The sequence below is a fragment of the Macrobrachium rosenbergii genome, chromosome 12 (assembly GCF_040412425.1).
Source record: "Macrobrachium rosenbergii isolate ZJJX-2024 chromosome 12, ASM4041242v1, whole genome shotgun sequence".
NCBI lineage: Eukaryota > Metazoa > Arthropoda > Malacostraca > Decapoda > Palaemonidae > Macrobrachium > Macrobrachium rosenbergii.
Window position 1 is genome coordinate 8,381,123 of NC_089752.1, and position 15,089 is coordinate 8,396,211.

A 15,089-nucleotide genomic window follows, 5' to 3' on the forward strand; every position below is an offset into this window, starting at 1 on the left:
TAGGATCAGTACTCTGTCACATTTTGATGTTGGTGCACTAAACAGTGATAACGGTACTACCGTTACTTATGCTCGTTCTGCTGTTGGCCCAGCGATCGAGTCTCCGACCGGCCAATGAAGAATTAGAGGAATTTATTTCTTGTGATAGAAATTAATTTCTCGTCATAATGTGGTTCGGATTCCACAATAAGCTGTAGGCCCCGTTGCTAGGTAACCAGTTGGTTCTTAGCCACGTAAAATAAGTCTAATCCTTCGGGCCAGCCCTAGGAGAGCTATTAATCAGCTCAGTGGTCTGGTTAAACTAAGATATACTTAATTTATGCTCTATCTATATTAATTCCTTGATTATTTTTGCTAAGCCCCATAAAGGCTGCCACTAACGTTGTTATACCTGCGCAGTTATGCCTGCACAGTCGGCCTGTGCGGGAAAAACTGAACTCACTAACGTTCAGTTATACCTGCGCAGTTATGCATGCACAGTCGGCCTGCGCTAGTAAAACTGAACCCACTAACGTTCAGTTTTACCTGCGCAGTTATGGCTGCACAGTCGGCCTGTGCGGGCAAAACGACCCACTAACGTTCAGTTTTACCTGCGCAGTTATGGCTGCACAGTCGGCCTGTGCTGGTAAAACTTAACCCACTAACGTTCAGTTTTACCTGCGCAGTTATGGCTGCACAGTTGGTCTGTGCGGGCAAAACTGAACCCACTAACGTTCAGTTTTACCTGCACAGGCGTAACTGCGCAGGTATAACTGAACGTTAGTGGCGGCCTTAAGACAACGAACAGGGAATGAGTGAAACTTTTCAGATGGGATTTATTTCCCTCCTTCCTGCCCCGTGACGTCATTCCTTGCTCATTGGCGAAATCATCAGGACATCTAAGAGGGAAAAAAATAACTGTCCTCGATCCTCGTAATGGCTCCACCTTGAGAGTCGTTATTTTTCCGCCCAAGTTCAATCAAGCGTATAGACGAGGTCTCATTTGTTTTCCCAGGAGAGAGAGAGAGAGAGAGTTTTAGGCAATATACATATTTCACTCATGATGGAATAGCATTCTTTGAGATATCTGGATCCATTTTTGAAATTAGCAGTTCAGAACGAGATCAGTTCTTAAGGAGATTCTGAAAACATTTTCCTCGTATGACAGCTCTTTCCAGTCTTCTCGCATCTCAACTCTTTGTTAAAGAATTCGCTCTGCTAATACTTATGCATTACTTCAGGGTCTTTGCAGCGTCCCTTCGGCCCCTAGCTGCAACCTCTTTCGTGTTTTCTACCGTACCTCCGTTCGTATTCTCTTCCATCTGAATTTCCACCCTCTCTAACAATTGTTTCATAGTGCTACTGAGAAGTTTTCCTCCTGTTACACCTTTCAAACCTGACTGAATGACCTCATAGGTCCCAGCGCGTAGCCTATGGTCTAAATTCTATATTCTGTTGTAGTAACACTCAAAGTCAACATCTCTGCAAACATTTGATCTTCATTGTTTTACCAATGCTGTCATTTGAATTCAGAAGGAAATGAAAAAATACGATTTTCTTTTTTTTTTATTGTGTGCGAATAGGATTACGAAAAATACAGTATAACATTGCTGTATCTCTACCAGTGGAAATGCTTTTCCCAGAACAGACGTAATTATCTTTTTATATATAAATGTGTCTGCGTGAACTTTTCTAGAACTGTTCGCTACCGATTATACCAACATTAACTGCATGGATGGTATTACGAAGTTGTAATACATGATAACAAGCAATGGTGAGCATTACATAACCACGAACGGAGGCAGCACCAACCCGTCATTGCAATATCTGTTTCCATTTGGTGCAACAATAAGATCGAAAGCAATTGCATCAGATCCCAAAGAGAAAAAGGATGAGATGCAATACTTTTCCCCCCTTTTTCGCCTCTGGGAACTTCACGAGTCTATTCATATAAAGTAGCAATTTGGCACTCGGATGGTCCCGCCGAAGAGTAGAATTTCCCGTCTCGGCTTCTTCTTCTTCTTCTTCTTCTTCTTCTTCTTCTTCTTCTTCTTCTTCTTCTTCTTTTTGCTCTGTCTGGCCTTGTCTCGAAAGTTGCCAGAAGAATATTGCGGGAGAATTTGCGTTGCGTCAGACGTGGACGGACATTAGCTTATTCAGGCTAGTACAAAGTGGCGGAGTTAAGATGTCCACAATATGATGTATGTTTCCTATTCCAAGATGATTTATTGAAAGATTCACAACAGCAAACGGGCGTCTTTGTTTTGGCATTTTATATTTTTTAGATACCTTTTTTTTTCTTTTACTAATAACCTTTCAAAAACGCTTAAAGATTCCAGATCTCTGAGATGGGATTCGCATTCAGCCCTCGACGAAATACTAATAGACTTCATTTGACATTCGCAGTGCGTTATTGTTTGAAATTGCTGACTGGATATTTTTCCCCTTTTCCAGTTCTTTTTGTTTCTTAGATTTTCTCTTGAAGTTGATACCGCGTAATACAGTATTTTCTTTGAGTTTGCGAAATTCTGCGTTTTTTTTATATTTTCGTCATTCTATATTAAACATGTAGGGGGTTAGTGCCGTCGTTGCACCTCATGCGGTCCACTGTAGGCATTACTTAAGGTTCTTTGCAGCGTCCTTTCGGCCCCTAGTTGCGGTTCCGTTTCCTCCTGTTACACCTTCCAAACGTTTCTGCTCTCAATTTCCCTTTCAGTGCTGCATGACCTCATAGGTCCCAATGCTTGGCCTTTGGCCCGAATTCTATATTCCATAAAATTCATATTCTATTTTAAGCATTTCTTGTTGCTATGAAAGGGAGTCGTGGTAATTCTTATTAGGAAAATTAGCTCCTGAAGGTCCAAAGTCTCCTACCCACCAAGTTATTTATTTATTCATGTTTAAGCATTACCCTCTGAACTTTCTTGTAAACCTTGACGCTGCCCCGAGCATTTATCATTTATCGTACCATTAAGTTTCAGGTCCTTAATTGTTTTCGACGTCGCCTCTGTAAACCTTTATTGTCACAATAGTTTAAATCTGTCAGATTTCCACTGCTGTCACCAAGGTCTTTGGGCTGCATAATTCTTATATGCCAGTGATTACCTTTTAGAACCCTTCATCTTGCTTTCCAGACTTTTAGTCATCGTCAAGGTTTGAAATTAAAGTAGTTGTTAAAGCCTTGGTTGTCCAAACCGCCATAAGTTACTTCTGTCTCCTCCTTGTCTAGTGTGCGTACACATCATTTGATACGTCAAAGTCATTGTTGATAATTAGAATCTGTTATCCTAGGGAGAAGATATTTTCCGTTTCTGGGTAGAACGCTTAATTAATCATCTGATGCATTAAAAGAACAAAACAAAGTCCACAGTCGACGGGGGTAAAGTTTTTCTTAAAAACAAAAAAAAAGTGTCCTCTTAAGCTATATGGAATATTTTTTCGGAAAAAGAAGAGGGGGCGAGCCAAATCTAGGGCTCAAGAAAAGGGAAAATGTGATTACAACTTTTCACAGATTTTTTAATGAATTTCAAAGAAATTGAGGCCCAACCCAGAAAGTTCCCTCATTAGAACTGGAAACTTGAGGATGACGGACCACGGTGCCATCTGTGGAATTTGATTTTGCTCCATAATTCCCTTTATTTTTTTCACTTCAGATTTCCTGTCGTTTCTAGCTCGTCTATTTGCGTTCGTGTTTAGTCATTGCCTTCACTAATGATATTCGTGGCAGTATGATAGGTACCTAATACTCTTTGAGTATCAAGAAGTATAATGTTTAAAACTATCGGAAATTTTTTCATTTGTTTCGCATTTTGTCAGTTTTTCTTGAGACTGGTGTTTCCTGGGAGTTTTGTTACACTGCACTGTTTTCCGTCGCTCTGACAGGTTAGCCCACAGCATCCCCGAATTCTGTTGGGGTACAGCAGCCCACAAATTCGGTTACATTAATGTATCCGTAAGGTTAGTACCCAAGAAGACCTGTTAAAAAAAAAGGTAATGTAGCAAATAAATAAAAACGAAGAAAAACGATATCTCACAACGAATTCCCACCAGTATATGTACATTGTCATAACGTGTAACCTTTTACAAGGAAGACGGATGCAATACGGGAAATGCTTACAGCAGTACTTCACTATGGAAATAAAAACTGAGGACTTTTGTTCGCTATAAATAGCTTTTGAAGTTCAAGGCTAATGGGGCGGGGAACCTGTGCACTTTCCTATCGCAGCCTGTAGAAAATCATGAAAAGAAAAGTAGAGGGATGAAGCTTAATCCTGTTTCCAGACGAGGGGAAATAATACCTCTAAGGGTAATATAGCATAACTATTATCTCTTACGACAAGAAAGAAATGTTTAAATTCACTTTTACTTTTCCTCTCTTAGACTTTGTGTTTTCAAAACACTAGCGTTTGGAAGTTTTTTTTTTTTTTTTTGTTTAATTGTTTAGGTTTTATATAACGTGATTTTAAAAATGTCATTCCTTGGCGTCCCTCTCTGGTTTGCAAATTATGAAGTCTCGTTTTATATCAGGATTTACTGAAAGTATTATTAAAATAAAAGGACTGCGGTTCAGTGATTAAATAAAGATAAGGCTAAAGCTTGCGCCTGTGTCTCCTTTAATAAATCAAGTAGTTGACGTCATAACCCCAACGGATTACTATACCAGTCTCTGAGTAAACAAATGTCCGTCCCCGTCTGACGTAACGCAATTTCTCCGCAATATTCTTCTGGCAACTTTCGAGACAAGGCCAGAAAGAGAAAGAAGAAGAAGAAGAAGAGGAAGAAGCCGAGACGGGGAATTCTACTCCTCGGAGGAACCATCCGAGTGCCAAATTGCTACTTTATATGAATAGACTCGTGAAGTTCCCAGAGGCGAAAAAAAGGGGGAAAATTTTGCGTCCCTTCCTTTTTCTCTCTGGGATCTGATGCAATTGCTTTCGATGCTATTGTTGCACCCAGATGGAAACAACGAGGTATTGCAATGAAGGGTTGGTGCTGTTTGCTCACGTGAGTGTCTTCTTGCGTGGTTATGCAATTCTCGCCGTAGTGTGCTTTCCCGTATTGCAATCATACAAACTTATAGGCTATTTTTTAGTGTACTTGTTAGCGAACACTAACCGAAAAGCTCGTGTGAAAAGATATATTGTCTTACATCAGGCAACCTCTCTCTGAATATATACTGTGCCAGTGAAGAATAAGAGGAATTTATTTCTGGTGATAGAAATTCATTTCTCGCTTTAATGTGGTTCGGATTCCACAATGAGCTATAGGTCCCGTTGCTAGGTAACCGGTTGGTTCTTAGCCACGTAAAATAAATTTAATCCTTCGGGCCAGCCCTAGGAGAGCTGTTAATCAGCTCAGCGGTCTGGTTAAGCTAAGGTATACTTTTAGCAACTATGCAAGATATTAACGTCTCGTTCGGAAATCGTATTAACTTAAGGATGTGGAAGTGTTCCAGTTTTCCAGAAGCTTTTGAGCGCTAAGCTCCATCTCTCTCCAACGTCTTCATCAAATGATTCTTGTACCCGCAGGGATGTAGTGCCGCCAGTGCACCTCACGCGGTGCGCTGTGGGCATTACTTAAGGTTCTTTACACCGTCCCTTCGGCCCCAGCTGCAACCCCCTTCATTCCTTTACCTCCATTTATATGCTCCTTCTTCCATCTTTCTTTCCACCCTCTCCTAACAGTTGTTTCAACTGCGAGGTTTTCCTCCCGTTACACCTTTCAAACCTTTACTGTCAGTTTCCCTTTCCGAGTTGAATGACCTCATGGGTCCCAGCGCTTGGCCTTTGGCCAAAATTCTATGTTCCAGTTCTGATTCTTGTAAAATATTCGTAAAAAACAACCTATTATAGCATCAATTCTTCTCCTTATGAATTTAAATGTAGGGTGGATAATGCACTTAAGATTAGAAGTTTGCAATGCGGTGTGTTTTTTTCAGAAGCAGTCATAAAAATTCTCTAAAGTAATGAGAAATTTCTGATAGGTGAGAGAGGTGAGAAGGCTTGACAGTTAACACAAGAGGAAAACGTTATGTGATTCTTCTTACGAAAAGATCGTCTTTTCAACACCCGAATTCTTCTGTACTCATCTTTACTATTTTAGGTCTTCTCAAATTGATTGAGTTTCATTTTCCCCTCTTTTATTCTTTTTTCTCCTACGTCATCATTCTTTTAATTTGCGAAACATTATTAAAAAGCTGCTTTGAGCTATCAAAAAAAAAATTATCCCATAAATGGTCACCTTTACAAATGAAGGGATAAAAGAAAAGAGGAAAGGAAGAAGAAACATGAAAATTAACCAAGTTTCCCAATTCTCTCGCCGGAGGAGGTTTGATTCCCAGAGGATGTTGGCAGAAGACGAATCATTTCAAAAATGGTTCCAGATATCTCAAAGAAGGCTATTCCATCTGGAGTGAAATATGTATATTGCCTAAAACTCTCTCTCTCTCTCTCTCTCTCTCTCTCTCTCTCTCTCTCTCTCTCTCTCTCTCTCTCTCTCTCTCTCTCTTCCTCCCCTGGGAAAACAAATGAGACCTCGTCTATACGTTTGATTGAACTAGGGGAAGAAAACTCTCAAGGTGGAGACATTACGAGGGTCGGGGGCGGTTATTTTTCTTGCCTGGGCGTCGGGAGGAATTCGACGAAAACTCGCGAATAACGTTACGGGGCAGAAAGAAGCAAATGGAACGAAAGTTGCGAAACTTTGCTCCTTTTCTTTTCGTTTGTGCCTCTTGGGACTATATAGAAAGAGGTGTTAAATCAAATAAAATGCACGCACTAAACCTGACGTTAGGAACCTGTGTGAAGATTGTTGTCCGAATGTCGTAGTCTATTGACGTCGATTCGTTTCATTCATATATATATATATATATATATATATATATATATATATATATATATATATATATATATATATATATATATATATATATATATATATATATATATATATATATACACATATATATAATGCTTGGTCGTTCATCCCCTTGTACGGAATTGCAGCAAGCTACCGAAACAAATGAGTACATACTTCTTGACGCGCACATTTTATATCTGTGCAACCTACGCTACGTACACGTGCAGGGTTAAAGACACATGTGATACAGTCTTAACTGTTTTATAAGATACCCAGGAGAACTGCTGTCTTTTGTGAAATCCGTGTGATCAAATGACTTCGTGATGAACATTAACATTATATAGCAATTTTTTATTATGAAAGCCAATGAGTATTGCCTGAGAAATGACTGAAAATCAAGATACCTGGGCTTCGTATCACAAGAGTTATTTTTCATTCATAGGATTTTTAAAAAAATCTCTGATAATCCAAGCTTTGTATTCGAAGAAATCCGGTATCCCACTTTCATTTTTCTTATTAGTAATTCGGGTCCTATCTCTCAAGTTCAAAACATCCAAATGATCGGCATTCTCCAAGTGGTTGTACAGATACCAGTCTCCATCCTTTCATTGATTTCTAAGGTTGCTGTAAAGTTGATCAGTAATTCCAATGAGCCATGAGTTTAGGTACTCGGAAGCCCTTCTGCTTCCAACTCGTTGCCGCCAAGACACTACAAACATTGGTTAAGTCCAGAGTTGTTTCAATAGAATTGATTGCTCCCTTCGATCTCTTTAAAGCTCTTTCATGTAAACTTAGGTTCAAGGCACTACGTACTTCATCTCTTACGTAGTTTTCCAAAGGATTGACAAAAGAAAGTTTAATTTACAGCGAACTTAGCACCATCTTGTCTTGAGTCTAATTTACAATGAACTTAGCACCACCTTGTCTTGATTCTCTGGGACAGTTTTGGGATCTCTGTTAGTCCCCGACAGAGTGGTTAAGTTTCTGGTTTAATTTGTAAACAAGATTGAGAAAAGGCTTGCCCGCTTAGGGAGAGGTTGTGACGTCAGCGGCCCCCCAGCTGCGCCCGCTTTTTAGCATTTCCTCCATTTCCCTTTGCTTCTTCCATATTTTAGTTATCATTTGTAATTTTAGGTGTGGGGTTTTCTCCCACATTCACCTTTAGATCCTTGTACTGTATTATTTATTTATTTTTTTACTGTCATTAGCGCTTAATGGCTGAAAGGGTCCCAGTGGTTGGATTTACTGCCAAAATACCATAAGTAATTCATAAGTTGGAAAATTATGCATGGATTTTTATACAAGTTTTTACAGAGGTAGGCCTTGTGACTGACAACAAGCGATTAGATTATGGGAGGGGTGGGAATGTAACTTTCAGGGGGAAAGAATATTTTGGGCCTGGATATGCTTAGCATGTTCTAGATTTATAAGAAAACCTGTGCTCCGTTCCCTAGATATGGTAACCAGATTTTATCATTACTTCATGACAGAAAACAGAGATATGTAAAGGGACCTTTTTGGGGTTTAGATTATTTAGTCTTGGCTGAGGTTTATAGCCTCTGAACGCTGTAGTTATTATCTCACTTTCTCGTTGGCCTAGAATGCAGTTGTGGCTACTCATGTTGCAGTTATTCATTGCTTGTCATGTGAAATAAAGTTACTGCTAGAGTCAGTACAAACCTGCAGTGGGCAGGGAATGGGTGTAGTTAGGAGTGTATGAGGATGAACTTCACTAAAACTAGGTCCAGAAAGGCTAGCTGCTGTGATACAATTCTCCTTTTCCATGATTTGCTTGGCATAAGCAGCACTGTACTTCATCATTATTTAGAATACTCGACGGTATATGATGTTAGCCAAGGTGCAGCTTCCAATGCACCTTAGGAAGTATATCATTTAGTGTTTTCTGAAAGCAATGTATTGTCAGTGAGGCTTTCATTGGTGATAGTATTAGTGCCGTATGCTTTAGATTAGTTGTTTAACCATTAATGGCCTACCATCAAGACCCTCCTGGAATTTTTACCTTCAAGATGAAGTTGTTCGAAGTGCCACTTTCCCTTTTCCCCTATTTTTTTTTATCCCTTGCTATCTTCTGCAAGCCTCTGTACGGGGGTAGTGCCGCCAGTGCACCTCATGCAATACATCAGGTTCTTTGCAGCGTCCCTTTGTCCCCAAGCTGCAACCACTTTCATTCTTTTACTCTACCTCCATTCATATTCCCTTTCTTCCATCTTAGTTCCCCCCCCCCTCTCCCAACAATTGTTTCAACATTATTTTCAGCGGTGAATGACCTCATTGTTCCCAGCGCTTGGCCTTTGGCTTAGATTTTATCTTCCAGTTCCATTTATATATATCTTCTGCAAGCTGTTTCAACAACATAACTCCTTTCGCGCTTTGGTGTCTGACTCCCTGTAACAAGCGCTGGTTATGTTACTGCACTAATCAAGTAACTCTCCGTAGGGGGGCTAGTGCCGTCAGTGCACCACCCCATACAGTGCACTATAGGCATTATTCAAGGTTCTTTGTAGCGTCCCTTCGGCCCCTAGCTTCACCCCCTTTACATTCCTTTTACTGCACCTCCGTTCATATTCTCTTTCTTTCATCTTCCTTTTCACCTTCTCCTAACACTTGATTCATAGTGCAGCTGCGAGGTTTTCCTCCTGTTACACCTTTCAAACTTTTTTACTGTCAATTTCCATTTCAGCGCTGAATGACCTCATAGGTCCCAGCGCTTGGCTTTGGCCTAAATCCTATATTTTATCAGTGGTCTTTTTGGTAGTAGCTAGCACAGGCCCTTGCTTCTGGAGCAGACCGGAAATCCGATGTTCATAAGTTTGAGATAAACATTGTTGTTGTCGTGCTTTTTCTGATTTGCATTGCTGTTTTGAGGGATATAATTTTTTATAGTTTATTTATTTATTATTTCCATTTTTCAGTTTCATTTTTTATATATTGGCATTCTGTTCTGTTGAAGCTTGTTTTGCAAGTTCAAGAACCTTCTATTATTATTATTATTATTATTATTATTATTATTATTATTATTATTATTATTATTATTATTATTATTATTATCTCCCAAAACTACTTGTTTAAGTGGTTGCTTGGTTTTTAATGGTTTTGTAATTTTTCTGCATCTATGCTGTGGCGCTTTTACTTTTCTGAAATATTAATATACACATTAATATTTTTCAGAACTGCACGTGACGGGAATATATAACCCTCCACCCCGGCATTCCTCAAAGAAAGTGAAATAATGCGTAAAACCTCTCCCCTCAGATTTAATCAGGCTTTTGAAAGAGCACAGAAATGGGTGAATCATAACACAACTGGAAATTCAAGACTGATAATGTGCCTGTAAAATGAGAAATTCCTTAGTGAAAACCTTTGAATCGGAGGAAAAAGATTCGGGTCCGAATTTTTATTCAAGTGGCTTGCGAAGCAGCGACATTCCGCAAAAAGACAATAGACAATAGACATCAGTTCACCTTCAACTCAGCGTATGGGGAAGAAAGAGGTAAGTAAAGGCTGGACTCTGTAATGGCTTCCAAGTCGCTGTCGTGCTGTTGCGAGACTTTTGTTGTAAAGCGGTTCCATAGTATTTAGTAGTTATAGCATTATCCTTAGTTCCTCGTTGGGCGGGTGGGTTCCGTTCTCAGCTAGCACTGCTGGTCCCGCGTTCGAATCTCCGACGGGTCAATGAAGAATAAGAGGAATTTATTTCTGGTGATAGAAATTAATTTCTCGCTATAATGTGGTTCGGATTCCACAATAAGCTGTAGGTCCCGTTTCTAGGTAACCAGTTGGTTCTTAGCCACGTAAAATAAATCTAATCCTTCGGGCCAGCCCTAGGAGAGAGAGCTGTTAATCAGCTCAGTGGTCTGGTTAAACTAAGGCATACTTAACTTATCCATATTCCTTAATGGTGGCATAAAGCATATAGTGAATGCCACGGTCATGGTGGCATTTGGTCACTGTACAGAAAGCAAACGACGTTCGTAGTGAACGTTTTCTCTTTTCTTTATTGTAACGTAAATGATAGTCGGCCTAAGAAAGGGAGATCAGCGCCTGGCCTATGAGCCTACAGCGGCCCAGGAGGACTTTAACTTTAACTTAAATGATATGCATTTCCTGAAAGAAAATTATTGGTATATATGAAAAAAAATAGAAAAGGAAAATCACCAGAAAATGAATGCAAAGTTACGGCCATTTAAACGAGGGGTCTGGAATATTATTATTATTATTATTATTATTATTATTATTATTATTATTATTATTAAAGGGTAAGACTGTTTGCTGTTACAGCCTTTATTATTATTATTATTATTATTATTATTATTATTATTATTATTATTATTATTATTATTATTATTATTATTAAAGGGTAAGACTGTTTGCTGTTACAGCCTTTTTTTTTAATTTACAAATAAGATAAATAGTGAAAGAATTGCAAAATACAAATCAAGAGTAGATCATAAAACCACGCACAGTATGGCTGCCATGATCCTTCTGTTGTCAGCACCATGAAAAGGAAGATGTTTCGTTATTAATCTGAGATGAAATATAAAGGGAGTATACTAAAATTTATTGTGCTTTAATTCTATCACTTATTTTGGGACTGTTTGATTTTTTTTTTATAAATAGCATTGTTTGGCATCGTTATAATGTTACAACATTCATTAACGATCAAATTACTCGCAATTTTGACCGCGTTACTTGCCGTGATCGAGGCTGCTTGGTTGTTTAATGCCGTCGTAAAGTTTACCTCGGAGAGAGCGATATTTGAAATTCTTCATAAGGAAATGGTTCCAGCGATTTCCCAAGAGCATCCTTACTTTTTAGCACTCGCTGGAACGGCTCCCTTTCGCGCATCCTGATAATGAAATCGGATTCTTCTCAAAGCCATTGAAAGCATGAACGCGCCGGAATACCAAGCGAATGACAAATGAACAGTGTGTTACTCTGGCGACGGTAAAGGAGATATAGCCATTGAAAAAAAAAAGAAGATATTCCAGGTGCAAAGATGACAAATTGTTTTCATATGATTTCTAATGTTCCTGCGTTTTTCACGCTTTGAATTAACTCTGAGTAACCGCTTTTGAACTGAGAATAATAAAAGCGTCTTCAAGCATGTGAAATATTTGTAAACTCTTTTAACTGGAAACAGTTTGCATTGCTAAAAGATCGGCAACCCGAACCGTTTTAGAAGAAAAGAAGGCACAAGAACTTTCTGTTATACTTAGTTTGTTTGTATAGGAGGAGGGTTATCCTAGTCAGACTTTCAGTTAAAAAAAAATAAAATGAAGGCAGCTTGGGGTAATGCTGCAAATGTTTCCCACTGTGATAATGGTTTATTGCATGTCAGTTGACGGAAGTTCATCTTCTTTGCCCCGAGGCTTCCCCCCTCCAAAGAAGAAGAAGAAGCAGCAGAAGAAGAAGAAGAAGAAAAAAAAACTACCAAATCTGAATGTGGCTTCTAAGGAGGATTGTTTAGGCATTTCCGGATCAACATTTTCCTTTCCCATTTGACCGAAAAGATTCATTCGTAGGAAAGACGTAGGAATTCCATGCGTAATGCAGATGAAGCGGCATCTTGCGTGATTTGTCGGATGCGAGATATTTCCCCAGGCCTAAAATAGGACTACGCGAGTTCAGCGGACTCTTTAAAGAGAGAGAGAGAGAGAGAGAGAGAGAGAGAGAGAGAGAGAGAGAGAGAGAGAGAGAGAGAGAATCCTGGAACTGTGTTTGGAGTGAGATTAAATCTTTTTTCCTAGTTTACGATTTCAGAATAAATTTTGGTGGAGTTGATTTTGAACTATTAGGAAATGATATGATTTGATTTCACGTACAGTCGTACTAGTGCAGATTCTGGATAGTTAGTGAAACATAAATGAATTAAGATGGTGAACAACTGCTGTTTTTTGGGGTATTTTTTTAAGGAAAATGAAATGGATTAATATTCATGTTGAAAGAAGAATGAAAGAAATTTTTCTTAATTTTATTTAGTGTGAGTGTGATTAAGTGGGAAAATTATTAACACTGATATTAGAACTACTATTTTTGGCATCGATGGTCTTGCTAGAAGTAATGCCAGTTTGTAACATCAGGTCACTTAAACAGTTTCTGTAGAATGTATAAGTTGTGCCATTGATTTTATTATATATGTATATATATACATACATATATATAGTATATATATACATACATATATATAGTATATATACATACATATATATATAGTATATATATACATACATACATATGCATACATATATACACATGTACATATATAATATATATAGATAGATAGATAGATAGATAGATATATACACTGCACACGCGTTCACACGCACACACACATTTGTATATTATATATACACATTATACACATATATGTGTGTATATACAGTATATGTATATATATATATATATATATATATATATATATATATATATATATATATATATATCCCACCGCGGACTTTTTGTTTTTTTTACCCTGGGTGCGTTTCATCAGTCAACAAACTACTTAGGAAATAATTAAGTTTAGGTTATCAGAACGTTAATAAGACTAAACATCAAACAACTCAATTGTAATTATCATGAACTTCAAGTATTTTTTTCCAGTTAAATTTGCTTGCTTTCACAAAGACTGATTAGCTGTAGGTGTGTCGTTTTATATGTGTTATTTTCCGCTCAGATTTTACTTATTTGGATGAAATGATTAACGGCATTGACATTTTGATCAATGAAGACCAGAGTGATCACATTCTCCAGTCACTGCAGCCGTGGATCACACCACCAGCGTTACGGCCAATAACAGCAACAGGCAGAACAACAGCATCGTTAATTAAATGATGATGATATTAAATTCTTGCAATTCAGGCCGTAAAAGATAAACTCCGCAACCTTAGATGCTTCTGGCCGTCAAATTAATATACGCACGTTATTTATGAATTGAGTGGGAGCAAAAGAAACACCATCAATAAAAAAAAATTGCAGTCGCAAGAATAGTAGTGACAACAATACTGAGACTTTATTACCAAGCGAACAATAAACAAGAAGCGGAATCAGTTCGTGATGTGAAATGCTTTGATTCAGTGCGCGCGTCTTTGTCCTTAATGGACGGAGAGCGTGTAATTGAATGCGATGCAAAGAACAATAGACGGTTCGAAATTCTCTTTCATTATGACGACATGAAAGCAATTACGTGCTCTATTTTTATTTTTGATTTTTCACTGACATATAGTTTTCCTCATAATGGTAGAGGAGCTGCTGTTGATTTGAAGGATGTCTGACTGTCTGTAGTTAGTTGTTTTCTCTGCTTTAATTTATTCGGTTATGGTATGTCTGTGTGATTTGAAATCAAGTGTGTGTTCATCTGTTTGCTCGACAATGCTCGTTCACTTGTGAATGTTCATTTGAAGTTAGTCATGGTTAAAGTTATGTATTTGCCTTACTGCTTTCTCTATACTTTAATTTATTCGGTTTTGATATGTCTGTGTGATTTGTAATCAAGTTGTGTTTTTTCTTCGCTCGATAATGCTCGGTCACTTCTGAATGTTAATTGGAAGTTAGCCACGTTTAAAGTTACGTATTTGCCTTACTGTGCTGTGTTCGTATTATTTCTTGACTATAGTGTCATTATCTTTGTTCTATATTATTTTTTTTTTAGAAATCTGCCCCATTCCTGTTAGTGCGTTCGATGATATTCAATTGTCTCTTGAGGCAAACTTACAGCATCATAAGACTACCGTTGAAAATCCCATCCCGAGTTGAAGAATTACCAAAACTTTCCCTTGAACTCGGGTAAAACTGAGCTTTCAGTTTATGACAGTGTTTGAGGACGAGGGGGTTTATGAAATTCAGTAGCAAAGTTTTAGAACGGTTGCAACTGCATTTGATTTCAAACTCGCAGTTAATGATACTGTCACTCAAGTCTAGAACTTGGAAAACAACTTCTCCTTAAGAAGTTGTCATATGAAACGGTTACGATATGAAATTTTCGATAAAACGATTGGATTTACATTCCAAGATAACTGCGTCCGAAACAATGGCCTGAGAATGGAGATAAGGAAAAATCAGGAAATGCAAAGACGTTCTTCGCCAATTCTGCTGAAAATGATTGACAGATAAGATAACTTTGTACTGGTAGTAAAAAATAACTGTAATCATTGGACCATTTAACGTCTTATAACTTTGCTGCTTATCTTGATGTTTGATGACGTGCAAGGTTTATTATTGCTTAGAACATTCGC

The 15,089-nt window shown here is 38.2% G+C and overlaps 1 long non-coding RNA gene across 6 annotated transcripts in view; it reads left to right on the plus strand.

Moving 5' to 3' along the window:
* LOC136844375 (uncharacterized) overlaps positions 1-15,089 on the plus strand; it is a 382,772-nt gene that overhangs the window by 23,316 nt on the left and 344,367 nt on the right. For all 6 annotated transcript variants that reach the window (XR_010854840.1, XR_010854838.1, XR_010854842.1 and 3 more), the window contains exon 3: positions 10,027-10,348. This is a non-coding gene — a long non-coding RNA (uncharacterized lncRNA). The remainder of the gene's footprint in view (positions 1-10,026; positions 10,349-15,089) is intronic.